This window comes from Lonchura striata, chromosome 2, assembly GCF_050655825.1.
Source record: "Lonchura striata isolate lonStrDom1 chromosome 2, ASM5065582v1, whole genome shotgun sequence".
In the NCBI taxonomy this organism is placed as follows: domain Eukaryota; kingdom Metazoa; phylum Chordata; class Aves; order Passeriformes; family Estrildidae; genus Lonchura; species Lonchura striata.
In genome coordinates, this window is record NC_140704.1 from 130276810 (window position 1) to 130296133 (window position 19324).

The window sequence follows — 19324 nt, forward strand, 5'->3', positions numbered from 1 at the left end:
ATTTGCCCTTGGAGTCATTGCTCAAAATTCCCTCCCCCACTTCCTGACATATCAGAGGTGCCAGAGATGAAGTTTTCAGGCTGTCCGTGCCTTGGTGTTTTAGGTGTAAGCATACCTTTTCTGGGGAGGGAAGCAGCAGGAATAACTGTACTTAAAAGTGACTGTTTTCAAACCAGGTGAATTCTGCTATTGTGAGAGGAAAAACATTGATCTAAGTCTTCAGTCTGCATCTCTGTCATCTTGAGACTTTGGTAAATATAAGAAAAAGTCTTTCAAAATATGTAGGTTCAGACTACCTGTGTTACTATTGCTATAAAAAGATTGCGATAACTAATGATTTGCCCAAATGGTCACACTGACCCTGCTGTGCCATGTGTTGTTGTCATAGGGACACTGTTGTGGGTGATCAGGAGGAGGAAGTGGATGGGGCCTTCTGGAGGCAGCTTGAAGCAGCCTCAAAGTCACATGAACTGGTTCTTGTGGAGGACTTTAACTACCCTGACATCTGCTGGAGAAGCAACACAGCGAAACACAAATAGTCCAGGAGGCTCCTGGAAAGCACTGATGACAAATTCTAGTCAAGGATCCCAGAAAGAATGGTTTGCTGCTCAACCTCATACTAACAAACAGGAAAGGCCTCATTGGAGAATTGAAGGTTGGGGAGCAGCCTTGGCTGAAACAACTATGAGATTGTGGAGCTCAGTATCAGGCAAGGAGGAAGCAGGATGGCACATAGAGATTGCAGCCATGGACTTCAGGTGAGCTAACTTTGGATCCTCTTCAGGGATCTTCTCAGAAGAATCCCATGGCAACAGGCCCTGCAGGGAAGAGTGATCCAAGAGAGTTGGATGATTATTAAGGATCACTTCCTCCAGGCTCAAAAAAGATGCATCCCAATGAGCAAAAAATCAGGTAAAGGAGGAAAGAGCCCTGTGTGGATGAATAAAGATCTTCTGTCATTATTCAGGCGTAAGTAGGAAACACACGGGAGATGGAAGCAGGTCAGGCAACTTGGAATGAACATAAAGAGGTTGTCAGAGTAAGTAGAAATGAGACAAGGAAGGCCAAGGCCCCTCTGGAATTTAACCTGGCCAAGGACATCAAGGACAACAAGAAGTGCTTTCTCAAACACATAAATAGCAAAAGGAGAAGTAAGGATAAGGTAGAGGCCATTACTAAATGGAGGGGAGAACCCTGGTAACAGAGTGCAGAAAAGGCAGAGTTATTAAATGCTTTTTTTGCATTGGTCTTGACTGGCAAGACCAGCCCTCAGGAATCTCTGGCCCAAAAGACCAGGGTAAAGGGATGTTGGAAGAAAGACCTTGATCCAAGAGGATTGGGTTAGAGAGCACCTAGGCAAAATTGAAATCCACAAGTCCGTGGTCCTTGACAGGATCCATTCATAAGTGCTGCTGGACACCCATAGTGAGGTTGCTCACAATAATCTTTGAAAGGTTGTGGCAATCAAGAGAGCTGCCTGAGGGCTGGAAGAAAGTAAATATCTTCTTCAAAAGGGGCAAGAAGGAGGACCCAGGAAACTACTTGCCAGTTACCTCACCTCACCTCAACCCCCGGAAATGTGATGGAATGCCTCTTTCTGGAGGCAATCTCTATCCACATGGATTACAAAAAGGTGATCAGGAGTAGCATGGATTAATTAAGGGTAAATCATACTTGGCCAGTCTGATTGCCTTCTGTGATGAAGCAACTACCAGGATGGATGAGGGGAGAGCAGTTGTTATTGTCTACCTTGACTTCAAGACTTTTGACACTGTCTCACAATATCCTCACAGGCAAATTCAGAAGTGTGGACTGTGTGAGTCGACAGAGAGGTGGTTTGAGAACTGCCTGAAGAGCACCTCCCAGAGGGCTGTAATCAGTGGCACATGGTCTAGCTGGAGGCCTATTACTGGCGGTGTCCCCCAAGGTTCAGTACTGGGCTCAGTACTGTTTAACTTTTCATCAATAACTTGAATGAAAGGGCAGAGGCCTCCTCAGCAAGTTCCCCGACAATGCAAAGCTGGGAGGAGTGGTGATATATCAGGGTGCTGTGCAGCCCTTCAGAAGGACCCTGACAGGCTGGAGAGAGGGGCAGAGAAGAACCATCTGAAATTCAACAAAGGCAAATGCAGGTTCTTGCACCTAGGGAAGAGCAATCCCAGGCACCAGTACAGTCTGGGGGCCATCCTGCTGGAAAACTGCTCTGTGGAGAAGGACCTGGAAGTCCTGGAGGACAACATGCTGTCCATGAACCAGCAGTGTGTTCTTGTGGCCAAGAAGGCCGATAGTATCCTGGGGTGCATTAGAAAGAACATTTCCAGCAGGGATGTGGTCCTGCCCCTTTACGCAGATATGTTGAGACCACATCTGGAGTTCTGTGTCCAGCTCTGGACTCCTCAGCATAAGAGAGACATGGAGATCCTGGAGCAGGTCCAGTGGAGGGCTACAAAGGTGATGAGAGGACTGGAGCACCTCTCTTATGAGGAAAGGCCTGGGGAGTTGAACCTGTTCAACCTTGAGAAGAGACAATGAATGGTTGCCTCATCCACGTCTGTAAGTATCTGAAGGGTGGGAGTCAAGGGGATGTTTCCAGGCTCTTGGTGACACAAAACAGTAGGACAAGAAGCAGTGGGAAGAAACTTATGTACAGGAAATTCTGTCTGAATTTCTTTACTGTCCAGGTGAGCATGCATTGGAACACATTGCCTGGAGAGGTTGTGGAGTCTCCCTCACTGGAGATATTCAAGAACTGCCAATATGGTCATGAATCAGAGTAATTTATTTATCTTTGAAAAGCTTTACTCTCTGAATGTCCTCAATCTCCCACTATGTGCTTATTTCCTAATCATAGCCACTACTTGTGGGTTCTCTCTGAAGCATGTTTTGCCCTTGAAGTCCACAACAAAAAAATTTCTCAAACAACTCCAGTTTTCTTTCCTAGGGTGTAAAAATAAGCACATATTCTTGCTTTCACTGAGAAGCATGATATGACTGATTGATAGTGAAAAATCTCGATATTTTTTCTGAGATTAAAAGCTGATTAATAAATCACACTGATTTAGATGAGAGTGTTCATTGAGGTGCCTTCTAGAGTTCCCTCTGATTTATTTCCTTACATAGTGATTGATTCACTGACTTCTATCTACCAAAGATATCTCATTGCTGTTATTGATCTCTGTAGACTACAGGGGTTTACTCTTACCAACACTAAGTTTGTAAGAGGTTATCTTGAAGAAATCTCCTCTGGCTGCAGAGTGGAATTTCTATCCTAAACCAGGGAAGATTAGTAATAATATTTTTTTCCCAATAAAATATTCTTTCCACAACAGGACATGAAATTCAACATTTCAGTTCCTTGTATTGCTCAAAAGCAGTGCAATAACCTAAACTGGATTCCACCAGCTAAGCAATAGTTGGATGGGAGACTTCTCAGGATGTGGTGGGAGTTGACCACAGAGTGTCATCTTGCTTCAGTCAGCTCTAACAATGAGTATTTACTTACTGAATATACTATGATGCTCTTAAAACTTGAAGATCTTAAAAATACCATTGTTCTCTACATTAGAATAATCTTTAAAAGAAAATAATGAAATCTGACCCCTGGAAATTAAACTTTCTATAGAATTTCTTCCTGCTGAGAAAATCTTTAATGTCCCATCCTAAACCATTGTGTATTGTTGGATGTTAATGAAAATTTGCCAGGTTCCTTGTCCATATGCAGCTACATTTCAGTAGTGATGTATTGTGTGTTTTAAGGTAAGTAAAATATTTGGGAATTCTTCTGTGTTACTTGCTAGGTTTTTGTTGTTGTAGCAACATTGGTTTGTAGCAGCTGTGAAGTTTCTAGGGTTTGCTAATAAAAAACCATACATACATAAGAATGAAAAGACTTGAAGAGCAAAATAAAATAAAGGTAGTACTTGTACAAGGATTAGAGTCCAATTACTTTTATTTTTGTTCCAACATTTTCCCAAGATATTTTCTTCTATTTTCTGTGTTTCTGTGTTCTATTAAAAGATTCTTTTCTGTTACTACCATATAATCTATGTGAAAACTTTAGTTATCTAGAAACTGCCCCTTCACTTACCCCCAGACTCCATATGAATATACCTGTTACTATAACAGTAACATGAACAGTAACAGAACAGTAGCTATAACAGTAACAGAACTGTTATAGTAACATAATATATGTTACTATAACAGGTTCTCGAACAATGCGTATCATACAGAATTCTAATTCTATATCTGCATCTTTTTAGATTCATCTTTTATTTTCTCCTTTTTAGATCTCCCCAGAAAAGGAGAAAAAAGTATGAAATATCTTTTGTGGAACAGATATTGTAAAGAAGATGTTATGAACCTTCATTTTAATTCTGAAGGATTTTTATTGCTAATTTCCACCTCTTCCATATGTTTTCCGAACAAATGTGATCTATAAATAAAAAAAAAAGCTATGGAAGTTGAATTTCATGGGTTCATTCTAGGAAGGTTCACTCTGAAGTAGATCTATTATCTATCATTCAGTACTGTATTCTGCAAAAAATTCCAGTGACTCATTATGAATATTCATGATATGAAATAAAAACCCGTCATGGTTGTCAAAATATGTCCCTAATTTCACACAATCAAATAAATAAGGAAAACAAATTATAAATGCAAACTTGATTTTCAAGTATATGATAAATATGATAAATATGCAAGTTTGTGCTAGACCTCATTTTCAGATCAGCATCCCATACTATTCACATCAATAAGTTCTTGTCAGGAAAAGTAAATGTTTCACAAACTGGCTCAAACACTGGTTAATAAGTTATTTGTGAATCAATCTCTATTTATACAGGTTAATACACATTATTTTATGTATTTGCTACATTTGTTTGTGGGTTTACAATTTAATTTTTAAAAAGTGCAGTGGTAAAATGCTCTATCTGAAAAACCAAACAGACAGTAAGGAAAAAGAAAAAATTAAAATGCAATAGCTTAGGAAAGATCATTTGACATTTATGAGTGATTTGAATTTGAATATCTGAATTTGCCAGACCACAAAGGAAAAAAAACAGGAGGGGACAAATGCAGAAGTTTCCTGTGGTTCTTCTTTTGTAACAAGCTTCAGAAGAAGAAACTCTGTACTCCAGCAGGCTCTGTTCAGTCCATGCCTACATCAAGACTGCATAGTGATGCAACTTGGGATATTTTTCTGGGCATTAACTGTCCTTGCTCTCCTGTCTGTTTACACATTCACAGTATAAGAAACATGTCCATTTACCTGCAGCTTCAAAAAACCAGGAAAGTTTTGGCACTCTGTATGTTCAAATAAATTCCAAGATCCTTTCTTATTGACTGCAGAGTTTGACAGTCTTTTTCAGTAGTTGCTGTTGGAGGTAACTACATATAATGCATCCAAGCCCGTTTTGCACAAGCCAGGAGTTCTCCATTTCCTCAGAGTGGATCACATCCAAACAGAGAGACTCCTTTTCAGTTTCAAGTACTATGGGACAAATAACAACCCTACAGCAGCATTTTTTTCCAAGTAGTTTTGATATATTTTCTTTGATGTCTTTTAGAATGATATAAACCCAGGCAATAATACTTAGGAAAGGGCAATCCAACAGACTGTCTTCTACAGAACACTGTATATGGTGACTAAAATGTGAATTGTTCATGGTCTGTGGACCATGAATCATTGCATCCTTCATAAAACTAGAACTTGGAAACCTACATAACCTTAATACAATTGGTACATTCAAATAAGGGCTGTGTGTAGGGTCAGAAGGCAGAAGGATACAGAATAGCTTTCAGAAAGAATGAGTTCAGGGAAGTTTTGAGACTCAGGGATGCTGTTTTATTCAAGAGCATGTGTACACTCCCGTGACAGTCATAGACCAGGGAGAGCACTGCTTTTTGAGAGACATGAAAAAGGCTTTTAGACATTTGGGTGCTAAGAGTTTTCTGGAGGCAGAAAAATGTGAGAATAAGTCCACTTATTACAGCTAGGAAAGCAACTTTAGAGAGGAGCTAGGCAGCTGAAAAGGGCAGATTTGAAGAGGGAGGAAATTATCTCCATGGAATTGTCAAGCTTGAGCTAGATGCTGAAATGAATAAGTATGAAACATTAGTTTGCTAATGTGCTAAAAACCCTGCTGTGTCTCTGTGGCTCTACTCCAGCAAAGAAAGCATAGAAACCTGCCAGAGAGGATAGGTTGCTTCTGTCACATCTTAGTTATAAAGTTTAAAAAAACAGACAATGCTGGTTCTCAGCCAGCATAAAGACTGGGGATGGAAAGACTTGTGATGGTACAATGCTGCTCCTTGACCGTGGAGAGTCAAGTGGTTCAGTGGTTCCTCAGGTTGGTTTAATTTTTTTCTAATAGACAAATTGCCCTAATAGAGGATTAAAGGAAATTGTTGTATTTCATGACTGAGGACATGGGAGGGGTTTTGCAGGAGATAAAGAAACGAGCAACAGAGTACTGAATTTGGAACAAATCCAATTTCAGGGAAGTGATATCTGGAAGGCTGGTGATATTCATGCTTTATGCAATGTATTAATTCAAAGGAAACCACTAGCAGCCCGCGGCTGGAATAGATGTTTTTAACTTAAGTAAATGAATTAATTTAATTAACAAATGTGAGGTTAAAACAATAGAGCTGTGAGGAAATGAAGACTTGATTATGAGGGTCAGCATAGTGTTGGCTAAAATAAAGCCCAACACAGATGGCTTTTTAGGGATTACAGGCTGAACAATTACTTATATGGAAGATACACACAACAAATGAGAAGAGAATTTAATAGTAGTTGAATTAAAATTATATTGTTTTTCCATTGCCTTGAACATTCTTTTTTTTAAGCAATCAAAATTTTGCAGAGATTTTTAACAGCATTCTTATGTACCTGTTATATTTCTTAATGACCTTACTAAAAAAGTTCTTCTATTGCACCTATTAAAATTTTGCACGTTTCCCATCAAAAAATATCTACATGACCAGCATTGCCACAGATAGTGAAAGAAATTCTGATCCACTTGTTAAAGTGAATGAAAAGTATCTCCAAATTAAGAGGTATCAACCATATGTTTTGGGATTTTTTAAAGCTAAAAAAGGTTGAAATCTTCTGTTAAAGGAGCAATGCATATGAGAACTGGAAAATAAACTGCTGGTAGTATAGGGGTTTTTAAAAGTACTACATTCAAATTGGTAATTTGTTAAAGGAGTGTACATACCAGGCCACCTTGTTTTCATGGAAAACTATGAGACAATTTTTCAGTAATCTGAGCAGTTAAGATCTGATTAATGGCTGATTGTAAATTTCACTACTTCTCATGGAAAAGTAATACTAAATTTAATCTGCATCATATTTGTTTCTGTGTTCTATCACATTTACTAATTTTTGATATCTGTGTCTTAGGAGACCCACTCACCTTTACAAAAAATATCTTTTTGAAAATAAGCCTTAACCTTCCAAACTGGGTTACAAAAAAATAAAAGGAGATGAGAAATAAGATAGGGCAGGTGCCAGAGAGAAGAGGGAGTTCTCTGAGAGACTGTAAATTTCTTTTTTCCAACATCTAGATTTATGCTGGTAATCCACATGACTGAGGAATCATAGATTCATTTTACAAGTAACCTATAGAACTTGCAAATAATTCAATTGTGTAGAATAATTGGGCATATAAGACCTGAATGAGTCACCTATGTTTCAAACCTTCTGGTCCTGGAGGTGAGTGGTGCAGAATCTGCAGACAAAAGAAGTACCATCTAAAATATAATTTCTTTTGGATCTGTGAAGGTAGTGGGGATGTGATGTACTGGTGATGATTTTCCACATGTCTAGTATTAAACAAGTCCATAAATCAATATGCCAGGAACTTTTCTCCTCACATTTCTTTTGGGGGACTGTAAGTGAAGGTTCTCTTTGTAACATATGAGTCATTCATATTTTAGGCCTATTCACTTGCCCCTTCCCAGCACAACTGGTACTTCAGGGGTTTGAACTGTAAAGTCAAAAGCTTATGAAAAGAAGCTAAGATGATTTTGTGATCTATGATCAACAGGAGTTAAATGGGTCTTCAGTATGTAATTGGTCATCTCTGACCAGAGCAGACCTTTTCTTGTGATAATTTTGTCTCTCCCAGTCCTCTCATCTATTTTTGTCCTGTGCCTGCAAACACTAGAGGCTGTGAAAAGCTGGTGTCTACTGTCTTTAGAGAAATCTGTGGATTTCATACTTGATTCACAAACATCTGTCCTGCACCACTGATGACGTTAATTTACAAAGATGGCTAGCACTTAGGGCTATTGGTATATGTACTGATCACATGCGTCTGGAGATTAAGAAAACAGGATGGACAGAAGCAGTTTTCCATTTCTACCAGTGTGACTCAGTCCTGAATATTTGGGATTTTTGCTTCATAGCTCACCATCTGTGCTGATTGATGGATCTGAAGGCAGTAACAACTGCGAAAAGCCAGCAGCTTCAAGAGCAAAAATCTCCCAGCAGCTTCAAGAGCAAAAAGAGCAAAAGGTGCAGAACTGGTACCTAACATTCTCCCAATTCAGGATTAAACAACAGTCAAAAAGAAGCATATCCTTTGCCCTTTTAGTACTCTGTGCAGGGAGTTTTGCTTCCTGATCTCTTAACCTAGTTCTCATCAGTATGTCCTTTTGCTAAATAAAAACCAAACCAGAGACATATCACAGGCAATATACTGAAATGGACAGATGAAAAAAAATGCCATCTCTAGCTGTCCATATTTCAGCATCTTTGTCATTCTGAGAAGTAGAGTTGAAAAGTTAAAATAAAAAAATCAATGCAATTTAACTTTGCCATTCCTAGGATTATTCTTTCTGCCTTGCAGGGTAAACACATGAAGCAATGAACAGACAAGAAGCACTCCCAGCAAAAGAGGATTTACAAACCTTCAAACAATATTGAGTGTGAGTGGGCAGATCATGACAAAATGTTCACACTTCTTCATCAAATCTAAGTAGTTTGCCACTACATAGTCATGCTATAAACTGTGAACTGGAGTACCTCAGTGGGAGAATAATCCAAATGAAAAAACAGGAAGCTAAAGACAATGGCTTTTTCAGGTATGGAATAGGTCAGGATTTTCTGGTTCCTAATTCTGTTTATTTAATTGAAAAAAAATCTTCAAGAATCCCTTTTTACAATGGAATCCCATTTTACTTGGTGATTTAGTTGCAGCTATTCTGGGCATACATTCAGTGAAACAATCCTTTTATCTTTGTCATTGTTAAAATGGAATAATTCTCCCTGTCTCAGTTACAGATTGTGAGGCTGAAACTGTAGGTGTGTTAAACAGAAACTGTGAGCCAGTACCCACAGAGCCTGCAGGAGCTGGCCTTATTCAGCCTGGAGTAGAGATGGTTTGGTTGTGGGCTCACCAGCACCAGCAGCCCTCAGCACTTGAAGGGGAGATTCCAAGTAGTTGGAGTCAGGCTTTTCACAGCAGTGTGTGGTGGGAGGAGAGGAAGCTATGGGTAAAAGTTGAAAGAAGAGAGATTCTGGCTGGGGATAAGGAGACCCTTTTCCCATGAGACAGCTGAGCAGAGCTGTGAGTTGCCCTGGGAAGTTGTATTAGTTCAATCCTTGAAAGTTTCCAAATCCTGACAGGGCACAGACTTGGGTTTGAGCTCAGAGGAGATCCTGCCTAAACAGGAGCTGGAAACCTCCAGACCTCCCTTCCCACCTGGGTTTTCCTGTGATCCTGTGTTGACAACTCTCAGAAGCAGAATGCCCACCCATATAGATCTGCTTACCAGAAACCAAACACTTCCAGACCTCGCTTCCCACTGATATGAGAGCCCAAGGGAAATACTAACATCACGTAGGTCAAAAGCAAAAATACCAGTCATTTTGACAGAACTCCACCCATTGTATTTTGTCTTTAAATACGAAGAAGGGATATTAGAGTTTGGCTACCACCTTCAAAGTGGTCATGTCACAGCAAGGGTGTACAGTCCTGCATTGACCAGGAAGCCTGAGCCAGCTGGAATCTGCCTTCAGTTTCTGGCTAAGTACCTGAATGGACACCAGGCATGAGATTTAAAACAATATTGAGTATTTGGGTGTTTTCTTTTTTGGTCGTTTTATGTTGTTTTGGATTGAGATTTTTTTGGAGGATTTTTTTGTTTTGTTTTTTTTTTCTTTGGGGGAGTGGGACTGAGGGTGGAGTTTGTATGTTTAAGGCTGGGAACAATTTAGTTTCTCTAGGAAACAAATAGCTGTGATTGATACTCAATTTCAAGGTTAAACATATGCATTATGTACCTAAACTGTGTGCCTACCAGACAGTGAGTACATTTAATATGATTTTACCTGCTGGTACACATTTTGGTATGACATTGTGTCCACAAAGAATTCCAGTCAGTGCTCATGCAGATTGTCATGGTTTGACACTGGCACAATGCCAGCACCCCCATGAAAATGCAACCTATCAATTGAATGTTGTGAAACACTGAGAATAGAGCAAAGCAGGCCAAACTTAATAACAAGGGAAAAACTTTATTACACTACTACTACTACTACTACTATAAAAGAAAAAATGAAGGAAAAACACACACACAAAATTCAAAATGAAAACCTTTCAAAACATTCCTCCTCCCACCACCCAACTCCAACGAAACACAGTGAGACACATTTGGACCCTTAATCCAGTCTTCACCCTTCCACATAATCAATACTGGGTCCATCAGAGGGGGAGAGGAGTCCCCCTTGCACCACAGATCCCCAGGAAACACAGCTGCCACCTCTTGTGTTTCCATGTCACACATGGCCAGGCATGGCCAGGCACACCGGCCAGTGTGACACTCTCCTCTCCATGTCACAGTGCTCTCACCACCATGCATGGACAGAGACTGCTTATACGGCTGCTTTAAGGATGCTTTGCCAAGGACCAACAGAAACAACAGTCCAGTGTCTCATTTTGGGACCACAGTCCCCCCCCATTTTACCCTGCGGCCGGGGGTCCAAGAACAGAGCTCGTCTTCTCTTCTTCTCTGAAGACGGAGGGCATCCTCACACCCTCCTCAGCTTTTCTCTGTTCATTCCTGAACTGGTAGTTGCTGAAGGAGTCTCTTGGCTCACCATTGCATCCCCCTAAAATGCAGTCTCTCTTGGAGGAAGGATTGGTTCAGTCTATGGCTAACAAGAAGGGTCCAGCCAAAAGCCACTCCATCATCTTCCCCCAAACTTCTTTCCCTAACATCTGAGGTCCCAGGCTGTCTCTCTTTTCTTCAAATTGAGGAGGAGTAATATTTCACAAAGCCTTCATTTCCCAGGAAAGGGTTAAAAGTCCTGGACTCTCCTGACGGCTGAAATCTCGGCCCAGGACTCAGTCTCCCGTCTCCCATGCTGGGCATCTTCCCCCTGCCCTCCTTCTCCTACTCCTCTGCTGGCAAACTTCCAGGTGTCTGCAGGCTCTCTATCTCTTTCCCTCTAGGTTGAGGGGGGAACAAAGACATCTCAGATGTTCTCCACCCTTCCATCCGCAGGAGCTGGCCCAGCTCGGTTCCCGATCCTTCACCCCCCGTCCTGCCTCCCCAGGCCACATGGCTTCCCTCCCCCACCCATCCCAACCCAGGCTGGGCAGGGGAGGTCTTCACCCTCCGATGACCGGAACCAGAGAGAGAGTTCTCCTGGGAATTCTGCTTTTAACCCCTCTGTGTTCTCAGAGGCATGTCCACCTTCATTTGGTCACCCCAAGTGTCAGTATCCAAACCTGACCCCTGACTGGATTGACCTGTTCCTTCCAAGAAAATTCTTTTTCCATGTCAAACCATGACATAGATTAAATTCATAATTTCTTGCATTTCTGTAGGCATGCAATACATATATATATGTATATATGTATGTGTGTGTATATATATATATGACTTGGATATGTGTTTGAAGTCTTCTCTGCTTCACTTAGAGAACATTAAAGTACAGTGCATTTGATATCCAAGTACTGACATTAATTAAACAATTTATTACTCTAAAGCACTAAGTGAAATACTTCTGCATTTTTCATCCAGCTCATTCTCTGACCTGTGCTGATATATCCCAGTCTCTGTCACCTCCTACACTTCTGTGCAGTCTTTGGGAAGGTTAATTAAAAGGCAAAGCCAGTAGATCAATGAAACACAGGGTAAATTGCTGTAAACATGTTGAGAATGGTAAATCTGTGTATTAAGATTTTAACCTTTCAGAAATTGCGCTAGGTAAGGGTTGTTTTTTAAGTTTAACACTCCCAGCTGGATTAGTTTTCTAAGTACAATTAGAGGTGTGTGGATTTTGCTACCCCTTTTTCAGTTACATTATTTGATTTAAACGTTGTTGCACCAGAATGACTGAAATACAAATTTACTCTTTAATAAAAATCTTGCAGTAATGAACCATTTATTATATTGATAGTATTATGTTATAAACCACTTAAGCAAAAACCTCTAACAATTTTGCATTGATTAGGCAAAAAATCTATGGCCTGATGAGAACTTGGGGGTGCATAGCTAAGAAAACTTTATTTTTAACATCATGCAGGGCATGTATAGGAATAAAGTAAAATTACTCTGAAACTTTTACTGGAATTTCAAGAGGATCTCTCTTCTGTATCACCTTAGACACAAAGCTTTATTCATCTTTAATGAGAGGCATCAGTAATGTGTAAAGAGAGTCATCAGTATCAAAACTGTCTTTTAAGGAGGTAAATCCTCTTTTAGGGGTTTACCTAAAAAACATGGATAAACATGAATTCAAAATACACCACATTATAGTTAAAAAAAAACCCAGAAACAAATGAAACAGAAATCTAAACAAACATATCTACTTCTCAAGATGTCTCCATAATTAAAGCTAATTTTATCTTCTGGTCTCTATATTGCTATAACTGGATCTTTAGTCCCACACCCCTGTTTACAGTTCTTTCTTGTCCTTTGTTCTGCCAGCAGATATTTGAGCAAAATTATAGGACTGGCATGCTTAAAATTCCTCATGAATAAAGACCAAATCCTGCTTAGAAAAGATATGTCTGGCTAAACAGCTATCAAGTGGTGAGGGTTTGGCTTGCCTCATCTGTGTTGTTGGCTCAGATCTACTTCTGTTTCTGTCCACAGGGCACTCCCAAAAACAAGTCAGAAAGAGGGGAATATATTTACATTTCTTTCACTCTTCTCAGAAATGTTATCAGAAATTAAAAATAATGAAAACATATAGCATATTCCAAAAACAGACGACGAATATGATTTTAAACATTACAATATATGGATTTTCTGAGTGCAGTAATGCTTCTCCTACACACAGGGGCAGGGGAACAGTATTCAAGTTTGCACCTATTTCTTTTCAAGAGCTGAAGACATTGAAGGTATTGGTGAAAACTGAAGTGTTCTTAAGAGGATCTGAAAGTACTCACTGGTTCCAGTGGAATTTGAATTTGGGCCTTACTATCTGGACTTCCAGAAAATTTCCAGAGATAATTGTAATGATTAACCTTTTACCACTGCAGACAGAAAGCTGACATCTGCCTAGCCACAGTGTTTTGACTTCTTCCATAAGAAATTACAATGGAATATTCACTCTGAGGGCCTGTGCCATCCAGGTGTTTAATAATTAATTCCAGGTCTGTACATGTAGTTCAAAATCAATTCTGTGCAATTCAGCAGAGTCTGAGGTAGGACACTGAAAGGGATGAGGAAGCTGTTGAGAGATCAGGGACAGTCCCCAGTCCCAGGTCTATCTGTTGCAGACAGCCCCACCATGGCATGCTGCCAAGGAGGTTATTGTAGTCACCTGTCATTGCACAACTCCTGGATGTGTGTAAATTTGAGCCTGAGAAATGTGAACTTCATGATCATAATGACTAAGTGAAGAGGAGGCATCCCCTGGTAAATGTGTGCCTCAGATAAACAGAAAATAACTCACATACATGCATTGCCTTGGCTGCTGGATATGGCACCATTGCCAACAAAAAATTTTCACAAAGTGTTGTAAAATATTTTTATCCTGTGTCTTTAAGCAATAAGGCTTTATTTTGCAATTTTTAAAATCTTATTTAAAATTGCAGTTTGCAGAGACTTGTGCTTGTAGTTTCTTCTTCAGACCATGATTTCACCTTTTTTTTCTGTTAAAGAATCTGCAGTCACCCTCCATTACAGGTCTCAGGACATATTTTCAGCAGACACATTTTGTTCTGGGAGACAGGATGGGTCAGTCATGGTACCATCACAGGTCAGCCTGACCGAGGGAGAACACCAGCTTGTCTGACATTTGTCCACTTCCATTTGTCCCTCTGTGGGGCTGTGTTAGAGATGTGGCCTGTACAGTGATTTCATACTTTTGCAGGTCAGGAGGGTTAGGTTATTACTCAAATCTAAAGCAATGAAGTAAACAATTCCTACTTTGTTGAAGTTTAATTTGAGTGGGAAGGTGATGTTTATACCCAGAACATGTGTTGCTCGACACACTCTAGCTTCAGTGCTCAGACATAAGATCCATGAATCATAGGCAGTGACAAAAAGCGTCTCAGGGAACAAGTTAATTTTAAATAATTAGTCTCCCTTTTAAGGGCTTTGATCAACTCAAGACAGGAGGATTAGCTGCAGAAGATTAAGAGGAAGGAAAGAATTTATATAGAATGTATCTTTTTCTGTGTTACATAACTTCATAAGGCATTTGCCATCAAAGTTAAACAGGTCCCAGGAAGAGGACAGCACTGAATCCTGGCCTTCAAATGCCTTTTATTGCCACACTGATGAAGGAAAAGGCAAACAACTGAGTTTTTCTCTGAGTATCTGCTGGAAAAGGTCATTTTCACCTTCTTCTTGGTTATTTTAATGGTACAGACATCCTGCTTTTTACTGAGAGCCACACAAGTTTTTTAAAAGCATTAATCTAACCCAAGGGTACAAAGCCAAGTGATAGCTTTATATCCCTGTAACTTCCATTCACAAAACCCATTGATAAAGTAGTTCAAAAGCAATTTGCAGTGAACTTGTGCTTGTGTCAGCAAGAAAGGAGCAAAGAGCTGTTTCATGGGAAGAGTTAGGGGACTCCTCTAGTTTCAAACAGCCTATTTTCTGCCATACTTCATGGGAAGGTGTACAATAAGCCAGATAACCTGCAATGCTCTGCATTCAGAAGTGTCTTTTTCAGCTGCAAAAGGTGGATTTTGAATCTTGATTACCACAGTTCACTACAAACCAGAGACGGTAGCTGTGAATCTCTGCTAAAGAATCCTGTTCATCATTATGAAAATTGGCCTGAAATGCAAGCTTTTATATCTGCACATTCAGATTAGATCTGAGTCCAGACTGACATGGAAAAATAGGCAAGTGCTTTGAAAGAATGTAATTTTACTCATCATACCTAGAACTTGAATTCACATCTCTCCACTTTGCTTACAATTTCCATAATAAAAGAAAACAACCAAAGCTCTAGTCATACCAAATGCTGATACTACTCCAGAGACACACATAACTTCTCTTTGAAGGCCAGATACTGAATTTTCTGATGTAATTTTTGGTTGCTTCATTTGGGAGCCTGTAGGACCAGACTGCTAGGAAGAAATAGACTAAAACTCTGAGTTTATCCCATAGTCAGATAAATGGTGTCTTCTTAATTGCCTTTTAGTGATGCTAACTTTTGTTTATGCCCAGAGCTTGATGAACATAAACATCAAGCTCTGATGTTTTTCATCAACATGAACAAAACATCCTAGGCTTCCCTCCACCATGTTGGCAGAGAATAAACAGCACAACAAATTGCTTCTGTAACTCAAAGTTTTTCTAAAGAAGACCTACTTTTGTGTACTTGGATAAACACAAAAGTAAACTCTAGCAAAATAAATTTTAACAAAAATGGTACAATGCAACCATATTGATACAGATATTTACCCCCAATTCCATTAATAAGTTAAATACCTTATGAAATATAGGAAGAAAACCACATTTTATCACCAAGTGATTAAATTATTCTAACAGATCCAAAGAAATTTTAGTCTTTGCATTGTGGAAAAAAGGAAATGAGATTGGAGAACATTTTGTACATTCAAAAGTATCCGGTGTCACAGAATCTGGAGATGGAAATATGTTACAGAGGCTGCCTTCTGGTACCACTGCCCCTTGGGGCATCCTGCACATTCGAAATACAGGCCAGGATGTTAATGCTGATTTTCCACTTGCCATGATTTATGTGTATATTTTTGTCCATTGCCCTTCTCCCCTTGGCTCCAGAGAGACAAGAACTTTCGCCAGAAAGGTACTAATCACAAAGGCTTGAGGCACAGCAGTTCTGTACAAGAAATATTATGGTTTTCATGATAAACCTTCAGTTCATGAGAAGGGGGTTATCCTTGTTGTTGGAAGTCACCAGAGGAATGGAAAAATAAAGGGTCCACCCTGACCAAGGAGAAAATGTGGATTTTGTCATCATCAAAACCACAAGCCAGTACTGAGGGTAGTGGCTTGATTACCACTCGTGGAGATTGAGTTACAGGATTTGCTGTTTGTATCAATACAGGGCATTTTCTTGCTGCCCTCCAGCATTAGAGAAGTCCCTGGCATAGACCCTGGCATACTCAACACAGCCAGTAAGGGTGCCCATAGCAGACAGATGGTTTCCTTTCTTTTCATCTTAGAAGAGCTTGATTGTTGCTTAACAGTCTTGTCTGCAGCCACACTCTACCCATGCTGTCCCTGTTCCTATTTGTAGTGTCAAGAATAATGATTATAACCACCACTATTTTACTATTTGCTTCCTACTTTCTGCTATTTCTCTATTTGCTGTCTACTTTCTAAATTCTACTCATATTTTTTGTTTCTTCGTTGTGCATATCAAACCAAAACATTTCACAGACCTCTGAGATGGAATCACAGGCAATTATAGGGTTGTTCTAATACAAAATCCACAAATGCAGGAATACATCTCTATGTGCACAGGAGATCTGAGAGCAGGCTCAGCAGTGAAAAATGTGGACAACAATAAGGAGCAATAAATAACCTGGACTTGTTTTCAGATAGAATTTTCAGACAGTTTTTCAGACCCCACAGATAGAATATGTGGATATAATTACCAGGTGAAAACTATAGCCTTACCACCTTAAAAATAAATTAATGTTTAGTGGGAAAAAATGTGTTGTCTTTTAACTAAAATAGGAGTTTCGCTTCCCTCTGGTTGTGTGAACACAAATGTGTCACTGCTTTAGACTCTAACTGAAAGCCTTGCTCTCTAGTTCTCTACATAACAGAAGAAATTCAAAACTCCTAAAGCTGCAACACAAAGTCCCACAGACACATGAACAAGATTATTACTGATTTACCCCTAAACAGGATTACAAATGGGAATTCAGAACAAAGAAAGCAAAATTAGTGACTTTCTAAAGAGTACAAAGAATTAAAGTAACCTTGCTTACAGTAACTGGCACTGAAATAATTCACTAATGCCGGGGTCTGACTGTGCCTGGCTGTTCATTTTATATACACCTACATTGCTCTAAGAAAATTTGCAAACAGTGTGACAGAATGGAGGATTGCCTACCCTTGAAGTGTTCTAATATAAATGAACTCCCAGCAACTCTGTACTGCATTTCAGGACAGGAAGACAGGAATGCCATGTGCAAGTGAAACTGTAGGCCTGTTTGAATAAGCTGCATGTAATTATCCAGACTGGAAGGGGGCCAGGACACTAAAGCTGACACTTAACACTAACCTTGCAGCATTCAGAACCAGCATATTTGCAAACTCTTTTCTGCTGTTCATTTTCCAAGGCTCAGCATTCAACAGGAATATATTGTCTATTATATTTTGAAGGCAGCACATCCTCCTCCCAATTATAGTCCCCAATCTACTTTTGCTGACTAGCTCTGATACCTTTAATTTAGGTAAATGGAAGAATACAAACAATAACTTACTCCTTCCTTTTCAGCAGCATGAATATGTTTAAGTGGCAGTGGAAAATTACTCCCCAGTCTCTCCTTAAGTCCAGACAACAGAGGTCTTAAAATGGTGAGAGTCATGTGCTCCGGGGTGAAGGTTATGCACATCAGGATGAGAGTCAGGCACACCATGAGCACTTTACATACAAAGATACTTTCTACTGAGTCTTAGGGCATACAAAATATCTTTGAAATCACAACGATTAGCAAACCTTCCCAATTTTGCTTATTTTTAATTTGTCTGGTAAGCTGCCATCAGAAGCAACATTGTCTCCTTCCTCATTCCTCAGAGTATAAAGAAGGAAGCTCAACAAGCCACTACTTAGAATAGCTGGGAGGGAGAGGTCATTCAGTGTCTTCTCTGGTGGAAGCAGGAGCCAGCTCAGCTGTATGGTTTAGAATCATAGAATCATCAAGATCCCCAAGTCCAACAGTGTTTGTTTTGGAATGATGAGAAATGGGTGGGAGGTTCAGTGGTTTGTCAAGACAAAGGTCAGTACGTGCGAGAGAGAGGCTATATAGGCCTGCTGGTAGAACTCAGTTTACAGGAACAAAAGCTTTTATGAAACATGACTTATAAACTCTGCCGCCTGTGATTCAGTAAGAGATGCTTCCAGACACTACATCAGCCTTTGAAACTAGAAACAAACAATGGGACTTGTAATTTTTTTTTTTTTTTTATGAGCTACTTAGTTACTTGACTATCGATTGGCCCACAGTGGCAAGAGTTTTGACCCTGATGATTACATTTTCAAGAGGAAGAGGAGAAATTTACACAGTTTTTAGTGTTATGTATGTGGAAGAGCAAGCCTGTTGCTGGCTGGGTCCAAGTTAGAGGAGCCAGCATTTAAAGAGAAAGAAAAATCCCCAAAAAAAGCAGATCTAGAAACACAGACCACATTGTTTTTCCAAGCACAATTGTATAGCAGGTAAAACATAGTTATGCCTTATGATTTAAATCTGTGGCACAGAATGACTGCACATTTTGTTGCTTGTAGTTAGCTAACTGATGGGCACCCCACAGTTTTGTGTCAGGCAAAGAGTAAGGCTGCATTTTTATTATACAACAGGCTCCTCAGAATAGTAATTTTTTCCCCATTTTTTATTAGTTAGTTTTTATTTTCCTGGGCATTTTCACAAAGCTGCATTTTGGGCACTTTATTTGTGTAGCATTCAAATTTTTTGACATCTTTAATGAGTTCAGCCAAACAGTAGAATAATTTTCTATTTTATAAATACTAGTGAGGAGGCTCACTAGGCGGAGCCAGAACATTTTTGAAGGCTAACTGTCCCAGAGCTGTCTACTGATGTTTAATTAACTAATTGCTCTATCACTGAGATCTGGTCTTACCTTCTTTAACAATGCCAGCATTGACTTAAAGACAAATTATTGAACA

At 39.7% G+C, this 19324-nt stretch overlaps 1 long non-coding RNA gene across 1 annotated transcript in view; it reads left to right on the forward strand.

Moving 5' to 3' along the window:
* The window catches only part of LOC146768421 (uncharacterized), a 70241-nt gene that overhangs the window by 16465 nt on the left and 34452 nt on the right, over positions 1–19324 (forward strand). Inside the window, exon 2 of the long non-coding RNA XR_014952968.1 lies at positions 1–19324. This exon is cut by the window's right edge and continues 34452 nt beyond it. This is a non-coding gene — a long non-coding RNA (uncharacterized LOC146768421).